Source organism: Vicugna pacos, chromosome 32 (assembly GCF_048564905.1).
Source record: "Vicugna pacos chromosome 32, VicPac4, whole genome shotgun sequence".
NCBI classification, from domain to species: Eukaryota; Metazoa; Chordata; class Mammalia; order Artiodactyla; family Camelidae; genus Vicugna; species Vicugna pacos.
In genome coordinates this window covers 24792783-24810779 of record NC_133018.1, presented here as the reverse complement: position 1 = coordinate 24810779, position 17997 = coordinate 24792783, and the positions used below count along the sequence as shown (strand labels likewise).

General features: G+C 56.4%; 1 long non-coding RNA gene across 1 annotated transcript; it reads right to left on the bottom strand.

The window, feature by feature from the left end:
• Positions 1-17106: 17106 nt before the first annotated feature.
• LOC140690950 (uncharacterized) lies at positions 17107-17900 on the bottom strand. Its single transcript, XR_012066363.1, has 2 exons — positions 17710-17900; positions 17107-17437 (listed from the first exon to the last, which is right to left on the bottom strand). It is a non-coding gene; the product is annotated as an uncharacterized lncRNA (long non-coding RNA).
• Positions 17901-17997: the final 97 nt, after the last annotated feature.

The following is a 17997-nucleotide window of genomic DNA, read 5'->3' as shown; positions in this document are numbered from 1 at the left end:
AATAAGAGATACACGTATTTGGTCTCTGCCTGTTTCCTGGCACGCTGCTCCTAAAACCCACGGAGGCTCTGCAGTGGTGTCTTGTGTGCACAATAGGGTGACCAGTGGCTGGGGGCTCCTGGAGCAAGCCTGGACGGGGACTGGTGGCTGGAGGAGCGACCACATGACAGGGCTGCACTGTCAGCCCCACCCCTGGCCTCTAGGAGCAGAGGGGGCTAGAGATCATCCAGTCGCCAATGCTTGGTGATTCAATCAACCGTGCCTGCATAACGAAGCCTCCACAAAAAGTCCCCAGAGGAGGGGGTTGGAGAGCTTCCGGGTTGGTGAACGCTCCGAGGAGATGGGAGGTGGCATCCGGAGAGACCAAGGGAGAAACGCAGTTTTTCCTGTCACTGGGGACATCCGCCTTCTGCCTGTCTTCTGTCCTTCCCCGTTCTTCGTTTTCACGTGGTCCCAGCGTTGACATTCCGTCTGTAACGGCAATTCCAAGAGGGCTTTGAACGGGACATGTCTTGCAATGACTCCAGTGCCCCTCCACACCGTTGCCCCAGCTGTCTTGTTCCTGAAACTGACTCAGTTCAGGATTGCGCTGGTGGGGAGAGTCTGTTTTCAGGAAGGCTTCAGGGGCGCCTCTGCTCTTTGCTGTTGGAGAACGCACACCTCTGCCTGTGTACCTGGGTGCATCTCAGCCAAGTGTGACTTTGTTACTGGGGGACAGGTTCTTGCCTCACGCAGGGGAGAGTTCAAGAGCGAGGCACGGTGAAGCGAACGCGGGTTTATTTGGAGAGACACACACTCCACGGACAGAGCGAGGGCGAGAGAGAGCGAGCGCGCAGGTGTGGGGCTGCTTGCTCGCGTGGGCTTGGTAATCTCATACGCCGGAGAGCAGGAGGGTTATTCCAACTCTGCTGGGGAAGGCGCAGGGACTTCCAGGCATTCCACGCATGCCTTGACCTTCTGTGGTCAGCCTAGGAACTGCCACGGCGCCTGCGGGTGTGCCGTGACGTTCAAGGTCTCCTGGGAGTCGAGGCGTCCGCCGTCTTGGTTCTAACCAGCTGGTCCTGTCTGCAGTCGCTGTGTCGTTCCTCCGGAGCTTGTGCCCTGCCCCCTTCCCTCCCGTCGCCACCTGCGGGTCCTCCGGCCTTAGCCACGGTTTTCCTGCTGCCTTTTGTCTTCTGGTGGGTGGGAGGCCAAGGCCCTGCGCCAAGGGACTCTGTTAGATTCAGAGAAATTCAAGGACATACGACTCAATGTGATGAGTATCTCTCGATACTGCTTTCAACAGGCCAGCCGAGTGGGGTAATTTTAGGTCAACCCAGGGAGTTTAAAAATGGTCTTAAATGAGATTAAAATGAAACGGAAAGATGAACGCCGCTGACCGATACAAGCAGGTAACTGAGAAGGTCGCAGTAGGGCCTTCTTTTGGCCGTTTGGAGGAGAGATGTGCTGGAGGTGCAAACGGCAGCGCTATCTGGATGGTGGAAATGTGAAGTTCTGTCTTTAAATCCTTGTTTGTGTCTCCCAGTATTCTCCTGCTTCGGTGATAACAACAGGGCTATTTTACAAACAAAAATAAGGTTCAAAATTCTGGGGACAAAGTCACTTTGCAGTATCATTACTGTATTTCTTACTACTTCCAGGTTATTCCTCAGACCCATAACTGTGTCACTTCCATCCTCAGTTTGTTTCCTGAGACTTGCGCCTCTCTTTTCAGGGCACTTAATCGTCTTATTTCCTGGCTTACACCTTTATTTCTGTTCGTCGACTTCATGCTACTATTGCTTCACTATGAAAAAATAGGAGGAGCGTCCCTCAGTCCTAGGTTGTGAATGTTTTTCTTTCTGCAGTCTGTCTTCTGCGCATTCTCTGTGTGTCTGCCTGTGTCCCCTGCAGCGTGTTAGGGTAATCGTGACCCGGGGTGGCAGGCCCTGAGTTCCCACTCACTTTCCTCTGCTGTGCGGTCACGTGAGTGGCCCTTGACTCCCGCCCGCGGGGCTCCAGCTTCAGTTTGGAGACGTGCTCTTTCTCGGGGCTGGGCCTGTGCTTGGGAACGAGCGAGCATCCTTTGGTAGCGCATCTGGTGACGCCGCGGCTGCCCCGTGCCTGCCCCGTGACTATTCTCCTCTTCCTCTTTTCTTACCAAAACCTTGCTTTCGTTCAGGGAAGCAACGTGCCCAGCTGAAGGCAAATCCGTCATTCACAGCTTCCCTGCCAGGCGGGTTCTGGTCTGGGGGACTTACGGGGACGTTTTCTCTCCACATTCAGATGCTGTCCCTCCCTCTGCCCCTTTCTCTTCCTCGTTTCTCCCTGAAATGTGGTTTGATGGTCAGGTCAGGCTTCGCTTCCTCGGGCAGCATCTGTGAACACGGCAGGCCAAGCCGGCCCCCCTTCTGCACCCCTCCACGTCACTTCCTCCATCCAGGCTTTCCACACTGTAGAACAGTCAATGATGGTTCTTCGACGTGTCCCCGGTGGCCAGAAGCCCTGTGAGGATGAAGACCACACCCGTGTAGCTTTCGCCATGTTTCCCTCCAAGCACGGGGCATGGTGTGGCCAGTGCTCAGTGAATGGTGGGTGACCAATGAACCAGCAGAGCTAAGGACCCTGTGGCTTCAAAGGGTCAACGTGACTAATTGGATATTTGGCTGGTTTGTTGTATCAAGCTTCACCACAGGGGTCTGGTGACACACCTGCCCCTCCTTTCCTTCTTCCTAGGGGGGTGGAATCTGTCCAGAAAATGAGAGGTGACCTCTCTGATGCCACCACCCTCTGCCCTGGCCCATCCCAGGCCCTGTCTGATGGATTCAACTCATAACCAGGTCCTAGAGACTCGACTCGTAGCCCCTGCCCATCTCTTCCTCCATCTCTGGTGGTGAATTTCTGCAAAGCCACAGCAGGCATCCTTGTCCAGCCTGGCAGTAGCAGCTGCATCTTCCAGACGGCATGGGCTCACCACCGAGACAAAGGCCCAGGGGGGCTGAATGACGGGGACAAATGGCACGTGCTCAGAAAGACAAATGGATGATCGTTACTCACTGTAGCAACTCTAGAGCAACACCCTCCGAACTGTAATTGTCATTTGACACTAAAATAAAATATTTTAAAGAGGAAAACGAGAATTGGCAAAATCCTGTGCATTCTCATAAATTGTCCCAATCCTGAGAGCAGCAGATCCTAGGACTCTTCGTGTTTCTTCCTTCTTCTGGCTGAGACCTGGGGGAGAGGCTGCCGGGGTGCAGGAGAGACCGGGGGGCGTGGGCCAGGAGGCAGAGGTGGTGCTCCAGGACCCCACCAGAGCCCACAGCCCGAGGGAATCCAGCCCGCAGGGAACTCACTGGGCAGCAGGAGAAGGCAGAGCCCGTGTGCGGGGCCGGGATGCCTTCAGCTGCGAGGAGCCAGAAACGTGGCAGAGCTGCGCCAGCATCTCCCGTGCGCTTGGTGATACAGACGCCCAGGCTCCTCCGCGGACCTGCTGAGCCAGAAATCTGCATTTCAGAACGATCCCCAAGGAGCGCAGACACTCAGTGAGGAACCCAGAAGTGGGCGGTTGGTCAGCCTTGTTTTGATGGCCTAAGGATGTACAAGACTTGACAAAGGTTTCTTTGATGGGACACCAAAAGACAACAAAAGGAAAGAACAGATAAATTGGACTTCCTAAGGGGGAAAAAAGCTTTTGTGCATTTTTGACAAAGATAGGAGTCTCTCAAGAGACTGAAAACACACGGCACGGAATGGGGGAAAGTATTTGTAAGTTAGTATCTGATCAGTGATCGGTGTCCGGAATATAAGCAGAAAAACTGCAGCTTAACAGGACATCCCAAGTCAACTGGCTCCAAAGTGGACAAAGGACTCGAAGAGGTCTTTCTCCAAAGAAGACACCCGAGTGGCCAGCAAGCACGGGAAGAGATGCTCAACGCCGCTAACCATCAGGGAGACCGAAACCGGAACCGCGCCGGGACGCCACCTCACGCTCATTAGGACGGCTACTGTCAAAAAGAAGATGAGTGTCGGGGAGGGCGTGGAGAAGCTGGAACCCTCGCGCACTGCTGGTGGGAATGTAAAATGGTGCGGCCACCGTGGACAACAAGATGGCGGCTCCTCAAAACAAACGGATAGAACTGCTATAATTGAGCAGTTCCACGTCTGGGTATTCAACCAGAAGAACCGAAAGCAGGGTTGAAGAGACACTGGCACGCCTGTGCTCACAGCGGCATTATTGATGATGGTTAAAATGTGGAACAACCCAAGAGTCCTTTGCTGGATGATAGATGAACAAACTGTGATATAGACACACTATAGAATATTATTCAGCCTCAAAAAGGAAGGAAGTTCTGACACGGGCTGCGACGGGGCGGAGCTTGAGGACATCATGCTCAGCGAGCCAAGCCAGCCACAAAAGGACAAAAGCGTGGTTTTATTCCCATGAGGTCCCTAGAACAGACAAGTCCGTGGAGACAGAAAGGAGCAGGGTGGGGGCCGGGGGCTGCGGGAAGGGGTGAGGAGTGAGTGAGTGACGGGGACAGAGTTTCAGCTTGGGAAGACGGAAAATTTCTGGAGAGAGATGGTGGTGATAGTTGCACAACAATGTGAAATGCAGTTAATACCCTGGATCTGCACATTTTTTAAAAAGGGGTTAAAATTTTATGTTATGTGTATTTAGCCACAATTTTTTAAATGTTAATTGCATCTTAAGAAACAGCTACGTAGCAACATTTAGACTGGTTTTGACCCCAAACTGAGTACCACAGGCTAGTCAGGCTGTCACACCAAATTAACCCCACACGGTGACAGATGACGGAGGAGGGCCAGGTTGCTGGAAGGGAGAGCGGGTTCAGCTACCACAATCAGAGCAGCCAGGCCCACAGGCCGAGCAGGTGGGTAAGTACCCCGCGAAGCACCAGCCCTGCCTCCCGTGGGGCGCACGGGTCCTCGCTTCTCCCGGCCCGGCTGCCGTGGCCTTCTCGTTGACTTGCAGAAACCCCACAAGCCAGGACGTCTGCTCCGCCGGCCCTCTCTGGGGAGGGCTAAGGTCAGACTCCCCTTGACGAGACGTTCCCTCTGGTGCCTGGCACCCCCACAGAGCTCGAGGGGAGTGGCGGTGAGCCAGTGGGGGGTGGGGGCACGGAGGGAGGGCAGTGTCCCAAGGGCAGGGGTGAGAGGGTGCGCCAGGAGCCACTGGGAGCCGCGGATCGTGGTCCTGGCTTCCTCCTGGGGACAGTGTCCCTGAAGCCAGCCCTGTGTTTCTTGGGCCAGTGGTCTGTACTGAGAAGCCGTGGGTGGCTTCCACCCTCCCCTGGGCACTGGTGGACGTGGCCATGCCCAGAGACGTGTCCCAACCACCACTCAGCCGTGGGCCTGGGGCCACGGGCTGAGGCCACACAGGGACACCCACCCCTCCAGTCTCAGCTGTCTCCCTGATGGCCGGGCCCCGAGCCTCTCGCTTCACCGTCCGTCCGTTAGGCAACCCCTGTGCTTGCTGCCTCGGCGGGCTCCGCTAAGAACAATCGCTTGTCTTTTCATTGACTGTGGAAATGTGTTTCGACCAAGCGGCGCTGTTATTATTTGGTGTGGAATTGCAAGGGAAATCAAAATCAAAATTCCCAGCACTGGCTCATCTGCGATCACGAATCTCATCTCTGTTTGCCACCCGGCAAGTCATGCGTCGTGGACTAGTCGTGCTAATGGATTCAGAAATGGAATTGTATTTACCATTGGGAACAGGAATTAGCTGCTTCCGTTGGATCTGGTGGGGCTGGATGCAAATGTCAGGTGGCATGTGTATGGTGTGTGTGTGTCTGCACACGTGCACAAGTGTACATGTGTGTGCATGTTCATGTGTGCACATACATGTGTATGTGTGTGCTCGCGTGTGCATGTGATGTGCGTGTGTATGTGCGCACATGTTTCTGTGCTGTGTGTGCACATGTGTGTGCATGTGTGCACCTGTCCAGCAGGTATCCTCTCTCCCCACCCTGATGTGTTCTCAGGCTGACCAGCGTAAATGAGCAGGACACCCCTCTCTGGACGGGGCCCTGGGCCTGACCACTCTTCTTGTCTGCAGGGGTGGGACTTGGGGATGCTGGGGTTCAGGGAGGACGGAAGCCATCCCCAGGGACGCACCTCAGGATCCCGCGAAGATTCTGTTGTTTGGGACAAAAGAGTGCGTAGTGACGGCAGACACCAGGCTGGATGGGCTTGGGCCCTGGGTGCTGGGGACGGCTTCCTCGGGAGTGGCCACCGCTCTCCTGGTGTGACCACCGTGCTGCCCCGGGCCTGGCCTTGCCCCTTGGAGGCAGTGTCCAGCCACGCGGACAGCAGCTGGTGGAGAGGTGGCTGACACTGTTGGTTGCCAGGCAACCTTCCCCCGGCTCACCAAGCCCCAGTTTCCTCAGGCTTCAGGCAGCAGCCCTGCGTTCGGGGGAGGCGGCGCCTCCCTAGCTTGGTTCTCGGTCGAGTGCAGCCAGTCCTGCAGTGCAGCTGGCCACGCCGGGATTGGAGAGCCTGGCAAACAAACCGGCAGGCCACCCTGCCGACGGGGCTCAGGGAGAGGCTGCAGAGTTGCTGGGAAATTGTCTGTACTCTTAAAAAGGGACACGAGGAAAGGACTGGCCCCTGGAGGACTTCAGACGCTGACACGTGAGGGTGGGCCACCCGGAACTCGGAGGCTGCCTTGCAGTCCCAGGGCAGACTCTCCCCGGGCCACAGAGGGGCCCGCCTGCGGTCAACCTGGTTTGCCGTCCTTGGATGAGAGATAATTAATCCTCATTCTTCAGGGGCTTCTCAGTCGGTTTTCTGCTCCAGCTGAGAGCTCTCAGATGGGCCCAGGGACTGACAGCCGCTCACGTGTAATTTTCACACTCAGTCCAGAGTTAAGGCTTATTATCTTGAAAGCATATTACCGCGTTCACCTTTCTATTGAGGGGATGCCGGCCTCATCGAATGACTTGGTGAGATCTCCATCCCTCTCTGTTTCCAGGCGTGGCTCGGATAGGGTGAGAATCCCTTCCTTACGAGCAAGGCTTTGGCTGCCTACAGAGGAAGAAGGCAGCTATGGTGGGGGGACAGGCAGTGCTGGACGCCTTCCCGGGGCCCCGGCGGTTCCTTTGCGAATCCCTCTCCAGTCAGAATTGCTCCTGGGCTTCAAGCCTTTGGTGTTACTTTGTTTTTGTTGTTTGTTTGGTTTTTGGTGGAGAGGAGGTAATTAGGTTTGTTTGTTACTTTGTTTGTTTGTTATTTTACTTAATGGAGGTACAGGGGATTGAACCGAGGATCCAGTGCATGCTAAGCACATGCTCTACCCCTGAGCTATAACCTGCCCCCCAAGACTTTGGAAAGGAACCCTAAGCTGGGGCTGGAGGCGCCCTGGCCTCTCCCACCAGAGGACAGCAGGGCCCCACTCAGCCAGCTCTGTCTGGGCCTGCCTCGAAGGAGGCCAGTCCAGGTCTCAGGTCGTTTGCCTGGAAAACAGGATCTGGACCAGATTAGAGGTTCCCACGTGTCTAACGTGGCTCGAACATGAGTCATTGGACATGTTTTCATTTTTTTTCTCTCCATAGTGTTTTAGAAAATATTGAAAAAATTGGGAAATTTGTCTTAAAAAGCCAGGTTTCTGGTGTTCTTTAAAAGCCGGCATTCTGGCAATGCTGAGTTTGTATGGTGAGAGCCGGCTGCACCTAAGCGGCGGCTACCACGTGTCGTGGGGACACGCGCCCTCCCCTTTGCTGCAGTCCCCACCACTCCACATTGTCCTGCCACCAGACTGGGCACAGCTGACAATCATAATACCTGTGCTGGCTTTGCCCCCGCTTCTACTCACTCGCTCATTCATCCAACAACTCTTTGGTGAGCACCCTAGCACCTGCTACACCAGGCACGCTGTCGGCACCTGGTACACACGCTGAGCGGAGGCCCCCAACCCTGGAGCTCCCTTCACCTGCCTGGCCCTTGAGCCCAAGTTTTCAAGAGCTCTTAAAGTTTAATGGCCTGTCTCCTGCCCTTCCCTCCGCTGTGGTCCCAGCACAGACATCCGAGACAGGCAACCTGCAGGGGGCTGCCCAGAACCACGCCACTCACCTGGGCAGCGTTTGTGTCCATGATGCCTTGGGGTGCTGCCAGGTGTGGCCTTCAAGGTCAAAGGGCATCGTGCTGATCAGGTCACAAAGGGTCAGGGATGAGGAGACCAAAGCCCAGCATTTCCCCTTCGGGTAACAGCACCCTGAAATTCCTGCACGGACGCCCTCTCTCCCTCTTCCTGCCTGGTGTCTCAGGTGACATTGTCCCTGAACCCACAGGTGAGCATGTGATCAGACCTGGCCGATCAGGTGTCACCTTGCTCTGACCATCCCAGTGGTTCAGGGACAGCCGCGTGACCCAGGCCAAGCCAACCAGGTCTACCCAGAACTCTGCCACAGTGGCGGGAAAGAGGCTTCCTCTGCCCCAGGTGCTTGGACACTCTGCTGGTGGCATCCTGTCACCAGGAGAGGAGAGCTGGGCTGGAAGTGGAGCCGGTGCAGTGGACTCAGAGTCAGGAGAGAGACGTGGTCTCCATGACGTTGGTGGGGTGCCTGGATCAAGATGTGCCTGAAGCTCATGCTGCCCTGGAGCCTTTTGGCACCTGTATGAACACATGGCCTTTTCTGATTAAAGCCACTTTCAGAGGGGGTATCTACCATTTACAGTGACCAAACCAGCCCTGGCTGATACCAATATCATTTTAATACAAGACATGGAACTTCAGGGAAGAGAAGTCAGTTGCCCAGGGACCCGTGGTGAGCTAATGGTGGAGCTGGAGGCAGAATCCCGCCTCCCCGAGCCCCTGCCCTGTGCCTCGCCGGCCCACGGAGGCTGGTGCCTCTACCCGCATCCGCGCCACCACGGAGTTGCGTGCTGCCACCACGGCTGCCTCTTCCTGCGGCTGGTGTGAGGCCAGTCCCTCCCGTGGCCAGGAAGGGGCATTCTGCTGCCGCTTACGAATGACCTTGGACGGCCCCTCCTCCACTCCCCGTCGGCTGCAGGAAGGACAGGGAGCCACCCCCCACCACCGGTAGCATCTTCCGAGCCTCGTTCAAAGCTGGTCACAGTCTCTTGAAGTCATCCTTGCAGAACTGGCCTCACAGCCTCAAGGTCAAGGCTCCCACCGCCCCCTGGCCCTGGGAGCTACTTTGAAATAAGAGATTTCATCTGAGAAGGGAAGTGAGAAGGCTGTGCTGAGGGCACGTGATTTTGCTGGGCTTCTGCACCCAGCAGGGGAGGCTGAGATCGCAAATGTTCAGAGAAAATGCAAAAGCTCCTTGTGTTTGAATTAAGCAGATTGAGAGGAGAGGGGGCAGGATGCCCATCTGCTGGCGCCATTTGCACTTACGTGGTGCCCACAGAAGCGTCTCCCTCTTCACTGCACCACCCAAGACAAGGACGTGTCCCGTGGCACCCAGGCTGCTCTCAGACGCAGTCGCCCTCCCCAGCTCTGCCTCTTGCCTTCCAGGATGACCTGGAGGTGGTGGCCTGGCAGCTCAGCTCCATTCGCCCTAGGCTGAGCTGCGGAACTTCTGGGTCAAGCTGGAAGGAGTGGCTCCCTCCCTTCTTACACTGACTGAGGCCCATCCTGAGGCCCAGCTTAGCTCTCACCTGTGCGCCAGCTCCCCAGAGATCTCCTGTCAGAGGAAGACTTTCTCTTCTGTTGCGTCCTGAGTCTGCGGAACTTCTCATTACTTGGTTGGAAGCCTGTGTCATCAGAGTTCCTTGGCACCGACCTGGACGCTGGTCAGGGGCTGAGATGCTGAGGCCAAAGCATGGGCGCAGGGTCACTTGCCCCTGTGCCATGGTGTGTAGACCGAACGGGGCTGGTCTCAAAGGGGCTGGGTCAGCTGCACCGAACAGAAACTCGACTAAGCAAACAGGGACACAAAAGCAGCGCAGGGCTTGAACAACTGCTTGAGGATGTCATGAGAACTCAGATTGACTTCCTTCCCCACCATCCTTAGTGTTTTTTTTTCAACCTCATGGCTACAAAGTGGCTGCTGCACCTCCAAACATTACATGTACATTCAGAAGAGGAAGAAGGAAAAGGGGGCAGCACCTCAGTCAGGAAAAAAAACGAAACTTTCCCAGAACTCCCCAGGAGATCTCTACTGTTGTCTCATTGGCCCAAACTGCCCATTGGCCACACCTCACTGCAAGCGCATCTGGGAAATGTAGTTCTCTAAAGCGGTCCCACTGCCACCCAAACCAAACTGGGGTTCTGTTAGGAAGGCGGGAGTGGATCTAGGTAGACAGCCGGCTGCTGCTGCCACACACACACTGGGGGGAAGCCATGTGAGGGTGGAACAGACCGTGGAACCAAGCTATCCATCCACGGGGGCCGGGCGGAGGGGGGTGGGAGACACAGAGGTGGGAACCAGCATGAGAGCAACAGTAGCGAAGTAAGCGAAATGGACATCTTTGATTCATTTTAAAAAACGAATGGACTATGTTTTAGAGCAGCTTTGGGTTTATGGAAAATGGAGCAGACAGTTCCCACCCAGCCCTCCCCACCCCCTTAACTTCCCCTTATTAACGTCTTTATGTTAACGCCTTACTTCAGTAGGCACACTTGTTACAGCGATGAATCAGTGCGCCGTTATGCACTGAAGTCCGCAGTGCACGCGAGGGTTCACGCTGCACCGTGCGTTCCACGGTTCCGACACTCTCGGTGTCACGTCTCCACCTTCCCGGGGCCGTACAGAAGCGTTTCCCTGCCCTGCCTGTACAAGCACTAACTATGTGTCTATTTAATGCTCATAAAAGCCCGCGAGGAGGGTTGTATTGTTGCAGCCATTTTACCAAAGAGGAAAGAGAGGCACCGAGATGTGAACGGCGTGACCCCGGGGCCACCCGGCTACCCAGGAGCAAAGTCAGCGTGAGGTTTCAGTCGGGACGATCAGAGCCTGCACGTGGAGCCACTGCCCTGTGCAGCAGAAGGGGGGAGACTCGAGGTGGGGATGGGGGCGGGGGGTGGGGGAGGCAGGGCGGGGAGCTACCCTGAGACTGAGGCGGCCGGAGAAGTGCTGTCTGCGGAGCTGGAAGTGCTGTTGGCCCGGGACGCAGGCGGCCTCCTCCTGGCGGGGCTCCGGCCCGAACCCCCGCCCCTCCAGCACCGTCAGAAGGCGGTCTCCAGGCAGAGCCAGCCAGACCTCCGAACAGAGAGATGTCGCAGCTCGTTGTCACTCCCGCAGAGGCGGGGAGCAGAAGTATTTCGGATGCAATTTTATCCTTTTTTTCTGCTGCGCCAGCGCGCTTATTCATTCTCCGAGGCAGGGCAGGGTTTGCTGAGTAAACACTGTGCCCGGCGGTTGCATCAACACGCTTCGTCTGTCATTATTACACTTAGTCCAGGTGTAATTACCCGTAATTTGAGGAGGGAAGTGTGATTTTCTGTTTCCTGAGCTGATGGATGGTCATCGCTGTCACCTGTCTCTGGAAACAGGGCATCCTGTCTCCACTCACCAGTTGCCAGGGGTGGGAAGAGTCTGCCCCAACGTCTCTGCCCCCCCTTTCCTGATGCTTTGGTCCCATCAGGGTGGGACCAGGTCCTCTTGTGTGTCTGCCCGGGGGGAGGGGTTCCTGCTTGTACCACTGGTAACAGTGTCCCCAGGGAAGCCCGCAGACTCCCTCCAGCTTCGGCCTTCGTGCCAGCCGAGGAGCAGAAGAGGTCAGGAGTTGGAAGGAGACGGTAATTCTCCTTCACTTCTGCGGGGCCTCCCTGGCTGAGCCGTGCCTGACGGTGTGTTGGTTAAGACCAGGCATAGCGGTGCCTCGTTGCTTAATTACGTGCTTCATGAAAATGAAGATCAATAACCAGGGTAATAAAATCTCAAAGATGATGAAAACGATTAAACTGCTTTGTCCTACGTGACATAAAAGGACTCATCCGTCTGATGAGTCCTTCCTTGAAGCCAAGCTTCCTGGTTCCTGCATCTGGGCAATTTAGGCTGAATTAAAAGTGATTATGTCTCCAGAGCAGCACCAAGACCCCAGACAGAAGCCCCAGGAAGGGTAACATGCCCATCCAACAACTTCTCTGACTTGGGTGTGAGTTCCTTTCTGGGGGCCAGTCCCCACGGAGGGAACCACAGAGAGCCCGTCTGTGTGGCTGGTGTCCGCCCCTTTATCATTCACTCATTCACTCAACAAACATTTGTATTCTGAAGATACAGTGGTGGGTGGGGATGCACATTGTGCTTTTTCAGGGGGATTTCCAATCTAGCAGGAGAGACAGACACTAATTAAATAATCACATGATTACTTTCCTATAAACTTTGGCAAGTGCTCTGAAAGAAAGAATGTGGGACTGCAGAGAGGAAAGCAGGAGATCCTGACATTCTAGGAGGGAGGCTGAGATCTGAAAGACGAGCAGCAGTTAACTGGATGGAAGGGAAACAGATGAGGCAGAGGGAACAGCAAGTGCAAAGGCCCTGAGGCAGGAGAGGGCCTAGCACCTCCAAGGGATCACATGAGGACCAGGCGGTTGGAACTCAGTAAGAAAGAAGAGTGGGATGAGGTGGGGGCAGCAGGCCTGGACCACTGGGGTCTTGGGGACAATGGGAAGGATGCGTGTACTATTCTAAAAGCAGTGAGGGTTCCTGGGATGGTCGGAGACAGAAGCAAACATGCTGACAAGAGGCCCCATGTGGACGGAGGGGCAGGAGAGGCTGGAGTGTGTGAGCCTCCAGATACATCCTCAAGAACACTGGGCTCACAGAACTTCTCCATCCAGAGGGACGTCTCTCCAGATGTGACTGCAGCAACCTGGACTGGAGCGACTCTGCAGGTGAGGAGACAGGTGGCTGCGTGAGCTTGGAAAGACTCCTCACCCGATGGCCACACCTGGGCGGGCCCCACGACCCGCTGCTCCCTCGACACCTGCTAAATAAGCACAGGTGCTTTCTCACGAAGCAGGTCACTGGGCCACGTGAGGGGAGGGAGACAAAACTTGACAGGTTCACCTGGACCCAAACCAACACCCAGCGGGATGCAGGGCCCAGCGAGGGCAGCCCAGAAAGGGAAGGTTCGGTCTGGATGGAGGAGGGTGTCGTGGACCCGCGGGGTGGCGGATGCTAAGATAACTGTTCTCACTTACCCGTGGCCGGAGGGCCACTGCGCCGACGGGTCGTGACTGGTCTAAGGTCTGTGAGGGCGGGGCAGCCTCCCAGCACCTTCCTCCTCCCTTCGTTAGCTGCATCTTCTCCCGCTTCCCCGGTGTTGCTCTAAGGATGACTCTCCACCAGGTGAGCCTCCCGCCTGGGGAGGGAGCATGTGGCCCTGGACCTTGCCCAGGCGAGCCGGGCATCGTCTCATCACATCTGATTGGCCAGGCTGTGTCACATGGCCACATCTTGCTGCAAGGGGAGCTGGGAAATGTAGTCTTTCTGGGTTCTGTTAGTAGGCGGGGCACCCAGAGGAGAGATTTGGAGGCCAACAGCTCTCAGACTTTTCCACAGAGACCCAGTCTTTTGGAGTGTGGGTCTGGGGGCTTGGCCTGGAGGAGGCCAGGGAGAGGAGGAAGTTGGCAGAAGCCACCAGAGAACCCAAGGTGTGAGCTGGAGAGAGGGGGCTGGCAGGTTTCCATCACCCAGACTTCGCTCCACTGTTCCCCAAGTCAGACTTCTTGAGGCTTTCAGTTAAGTGAGTTCAAGATGGCTTTCCACCACTTAGCAGCAAAAGCCTGGACGGCATGTGGAGCCGGAGGGTCAGCCTGGAGCTGAGCGCCCACACTCTCCCCAGTGACTTCCCACGGGCTCTGCAACCTTCTCCCCCAGCCCAGCGTCTCAGAGAGGCCCCAGGAGTGCCGAGCAGGACCCCGGTGTGGGTCCTGCTGGCCTCGGCCCAGTTCATCTCGCTCAAAAGACCCTTTATCTGGCCCTCACCCGTCACCTTCCTCTGCACCAACCTGGGACCTCAAACCCACACCTGCCAGGGGTATCCCTCCCTTTCAGGGCACTTTCTGTCCTTCTAGAATCCCCAGGATTTCTCTTCTCTTATGTGGGGAGAGTGTTGGGCAAAAGCTTTTCTTTCCTTCCTTCCTTTTCTGGTTTATGTTTTTAAAGGACTAGAAGCAAGCTGTTCTGTGTCGCTGGAACATATGAAAGGAAGCATGTATTTTCCACACACAGTTGCTCCCAGTCTCAGGCCCCAGGAATGCAAAATTTTAGAAAGTAAACACCAGCGGATCGGAGACAGAATGTTCCAGATGGCGGGGCCTGCATTGGTGGAACCGGCTCCCCCGGATGTTGGAACGTTCCCCGAGTGGCTCTCTGCAGTGTCTGGAAATCTCCTCCTCCCTCTTTCCCAAATGTCTCCCCGAGGGTCCAACAAAAGCAGGGAAGGACCAGGAGACCCCTCGGAAGACACTCACGTGGGTGCTTGGGGCGGGGGTTCTTCCTGCAGAGGAGGGGAGGTTGGGAGGGGGTGAGCCATGGAAGGCTCCAGGCGAATTCCCACCAGGCAGGACCACCCGGGACAGACCAAGTTTCCAAAATCCCGTCCTCCCAGGGGCCGCTCTGTGGGGAGGGGACCATGGGCCCACTCACTCCTTCCAGCCCAATCTAGTTTCCTTGTGACCGTAGCTCTGATGGTTCCGGAGTCCTCGGAGTTCTGGGGTCGGGGTTGTGGGGTCCTAAGGAGCATGGGGCAGAGGCGGCTCTGGGGCACCCGAAGTGTACGGTGTGGACTCCACGTGCCTTTGCATATGTGGGGAGATCACGAAATAATTGCGCGTTAGAGACGTCACCTCTTCTAAAGCTGCGTGTCATTTACATAAGCTCGAGGACAATTACGTAAGAGTGATGACAGGGCCATCGTGCCCATCGTGCAGGTTCAGGACGTCGAGCGGGGCGGAGGGACCCCTTGGCAGTGCTGTGAGGCCAGACTTCAGGGATAAGCCTGGCCCCAGACGGCACTCGAGTGTCCGTCTCCGAGAATGTGTGTAGGTCTCACTTCAGATCACGAACGTGCTGCAGTGCTTTCGGGTAAACCTGGAGTTTCATCACAGTAGAGAAGGGGAAACTCTGTAGATGTCTGAGTTTCAGGTTCCTTTGGTTTCAAGAGATGAAAGATCAGCCGGAACTTTGGCAAAGGAGGGGTGCACTGGAGGCGGTCTCAGGGACCCAGGGCAGGGACAGATGGCGGGGCAGCGGGGGTCTGGGATGCCAGTGAGTGCGTCTCTGGCTACCCTGGGGCCCGTGGCTTCCAGCTTTCAGCTCTGCTCCCCCGCTGTAGGGGGGCTCCCTCCCGTGTCGGATGGGCCAACGCCCCTCGTCTCTGTGCCCACAAGGTCTGTCACCAGGCAGGGGCTCACTCTGGTCCCTGTGTGGAATCAGACGTCAGGGCGGGCTGGGTCAGTCCGTGTGGATTTTGTGTGGACGTGGAGGCCGCCTCGGCGCCATCTGGTGGAGTGGAGGGAGGTGGTTCTCCTTGGTGGGGTCCCAGGGAACACGATGGGTGGGCCCTGCGTGCGCCCACCTGTTCTGCCACATCCGCTGGCTCGGGCATCCTCTTTCCTGGAAACAGCCAGGAGTGCCCCTGTGAGTCTCCAAAGACAGACGCCCTGTGTGTGTGATCGTCCCCTCCTCCACACGGTGACGCCAGATGAGCTGAAGGGTCAGCGTGCCTCAGCCTGGACAATCAGGGTACACGTCCCCCCGCACATGTGACCCCTCTGGAGACGAGGACTCTAGGGTGACCACCCCTGCTGGGCTCGGCCATCCCCACAGAGGTGAGCCTGGCCAACCTGGAGCCAGCACAGACAGGCTGTGCCAGGACAGACTCGCACTGCTGGTGCTGTTTTTGGCTCTCTGATCAAGCCATGCCTGGACCCCACCTGCCTCTCACTTCCCAGGTACAGGAGCTCATAAATTCCATTTACTCTGCTCAAGCGCCTTCAAGTAGGGTTTCTGTCATTTGACCCACCCGCCAAATACTGCCTCAGAGCATTGTATCAGCCAGTGTAAAGTATGCTTGCTGCTGGGAGAGATACACGATGAACCCTCAGAAGCTTAATACAAAAAATGTTTACTTCCTGCATTAAAAAGCTCACGGCATTAACCGGCGTAGGTCGTCAGGGGCTGGATGGCAGGTGTGGGCTCCACCCTGAATGGTCATGGAGTGACCCAGACCCCCCCGTGTCTTGCGGCTCGTCCTCCTCTGACCCCCTGGATCCTCTCCATGCAGGCAGCGGTGGGGACAGAGCCAGGTCAGGTCCAGGCTTCTAGGGGAAGCCCATCATATCTGCCTGCACACCATTGGTCAGAACCCATCATGGGGCTCCACCTGGCCGCAGGCGGTTCTGGGAAACGTAGTCCGGCTGTGTGTCCAGGTGGAAGAGGAGAGAAGGCAGCCTCTGCCCAGCTCTGCTGCTCATTGTGGGCTTGCTCCTCGCCCAGCACTGAGCAGAGGCTCAGAGCTGGACCACACCACCCCACTCCCTGATACTGCACTGGTGGGCCCCAAATTCCTCCCCACTCCCTCTTATCACCTGTCATTCCACACCTGGGACCCTCATTAGATTGACAGAGGCAGGGGCAGCTTCTGAGAAAATCTGGTCAACTTTTGTGGAGACAGTCGAGACACATGTCGAAGGGAAGTCGCTCCCACTGACAAGCTGGTGGATCGAACATTCCCAGGTGGAGAGGCAGAGGCAGCCCGTTCGCCTCACCTGGGACATCTGCGGCTGTCCGCAGAGGGGAGGGAAGCTCAGAACTGAGGAATTCTGGAGCTGGGGCTGCTGCGCGACTGCCATGCAGGATTACTGCTTTAATCACTGCCTGGAAGCAGGCCCGCAGCCTCCCTAGGGGGAAGCTGGTTTCAAAAGCCAGTTTGCAGCGATCCTGCCTCGTTCTCTGGACGGGGCTGGAAAATGTGAGAGGCTAACAGAACAGCGGAGTCCAGTCCTGGGGGCCGTGGGGAGGCGCGTAGAGGAGGGAGGGAGGAAAGAGGGGGGTCTCTGCGGTTGTTCCCGGCATTTGACGGGGTTCGGGGAAAGGATGGGACCGGGGAGCACGGCAGTGAGGGGTCTGGGGGTCTGACTTCTGATGCAGCAAGAGGAGTCGCGCAAGGTGGGTCAGGACACCTGGGCTGTTTCACTTCTGCTTCTAATTACTTGCAGTGTCTGCAGATCAGTCAGTCGCTTGGCGCCAGTTTTACCTATGAAATCACTGTCATCTCCGTCTTATTTATCTCCTGGGGCACCTGAGAGCCTCGAAGGAGGCCAGCTCTGCAGCCAAAGTCCCCATGAAGCATCGTGTCCTGCACTCATAGGTCGGAGCATGTACTGCCATGGCCGGTGTGTACAGACCGTGTTGGGGAAGCAGGTCCAAACTCTCTCGTTTTCATGTTTTCACCTTCAGGTTTTTAAGAACTGAAGTATGGCAACTTACAGTGTTGTGTTAATTTCTGGCATAGTAGCCTATAACGAAATATAATATGAAAAGGAATAGATACTTGTACGTACAGCAGAACCACCGTCAGATGGACGTGTCCATTTTACAGATGAGAAAATCTGACACGTCTCTGTTTCAGTGCTTCTGAAGCAAGGAAATAACACACTGGAGGCCAGCCCGTCCTGAGATGACGACTTGGTTGATTTGAACTGAGCGAAGAGAGAGGTCGGGCATGGCTCCTGGGTGGAGGAGGCAGGAGGTGGGAAGGGGGCGCAGAAGTCCTGCCTGAAAGACTCACCCAGGGCTGTGAGGCAGAGATCTTGGGTCTTTGCGTGACCCCCTGGGGCAGAGGGGCTGAAATGGTCCTAGGGTCTCAGCCCTCGCAGCCGGCCCTCAGGCTACGCCAGGCTCTGGGGGGCACCAGACTCCCCAGCCTTAACTCCCACGGAACCAGCGCTCGTTCCCATGGGGCTGTGCTCAGCTGGAAATCTCCAAGGACAGACCACCACTGGGAGGCAGGCACTGCTGTCAGGAATTCCAAGCAGAGGACGCATCACAGAGCTGGGTGGGGTGGGGGCCGGGCAGG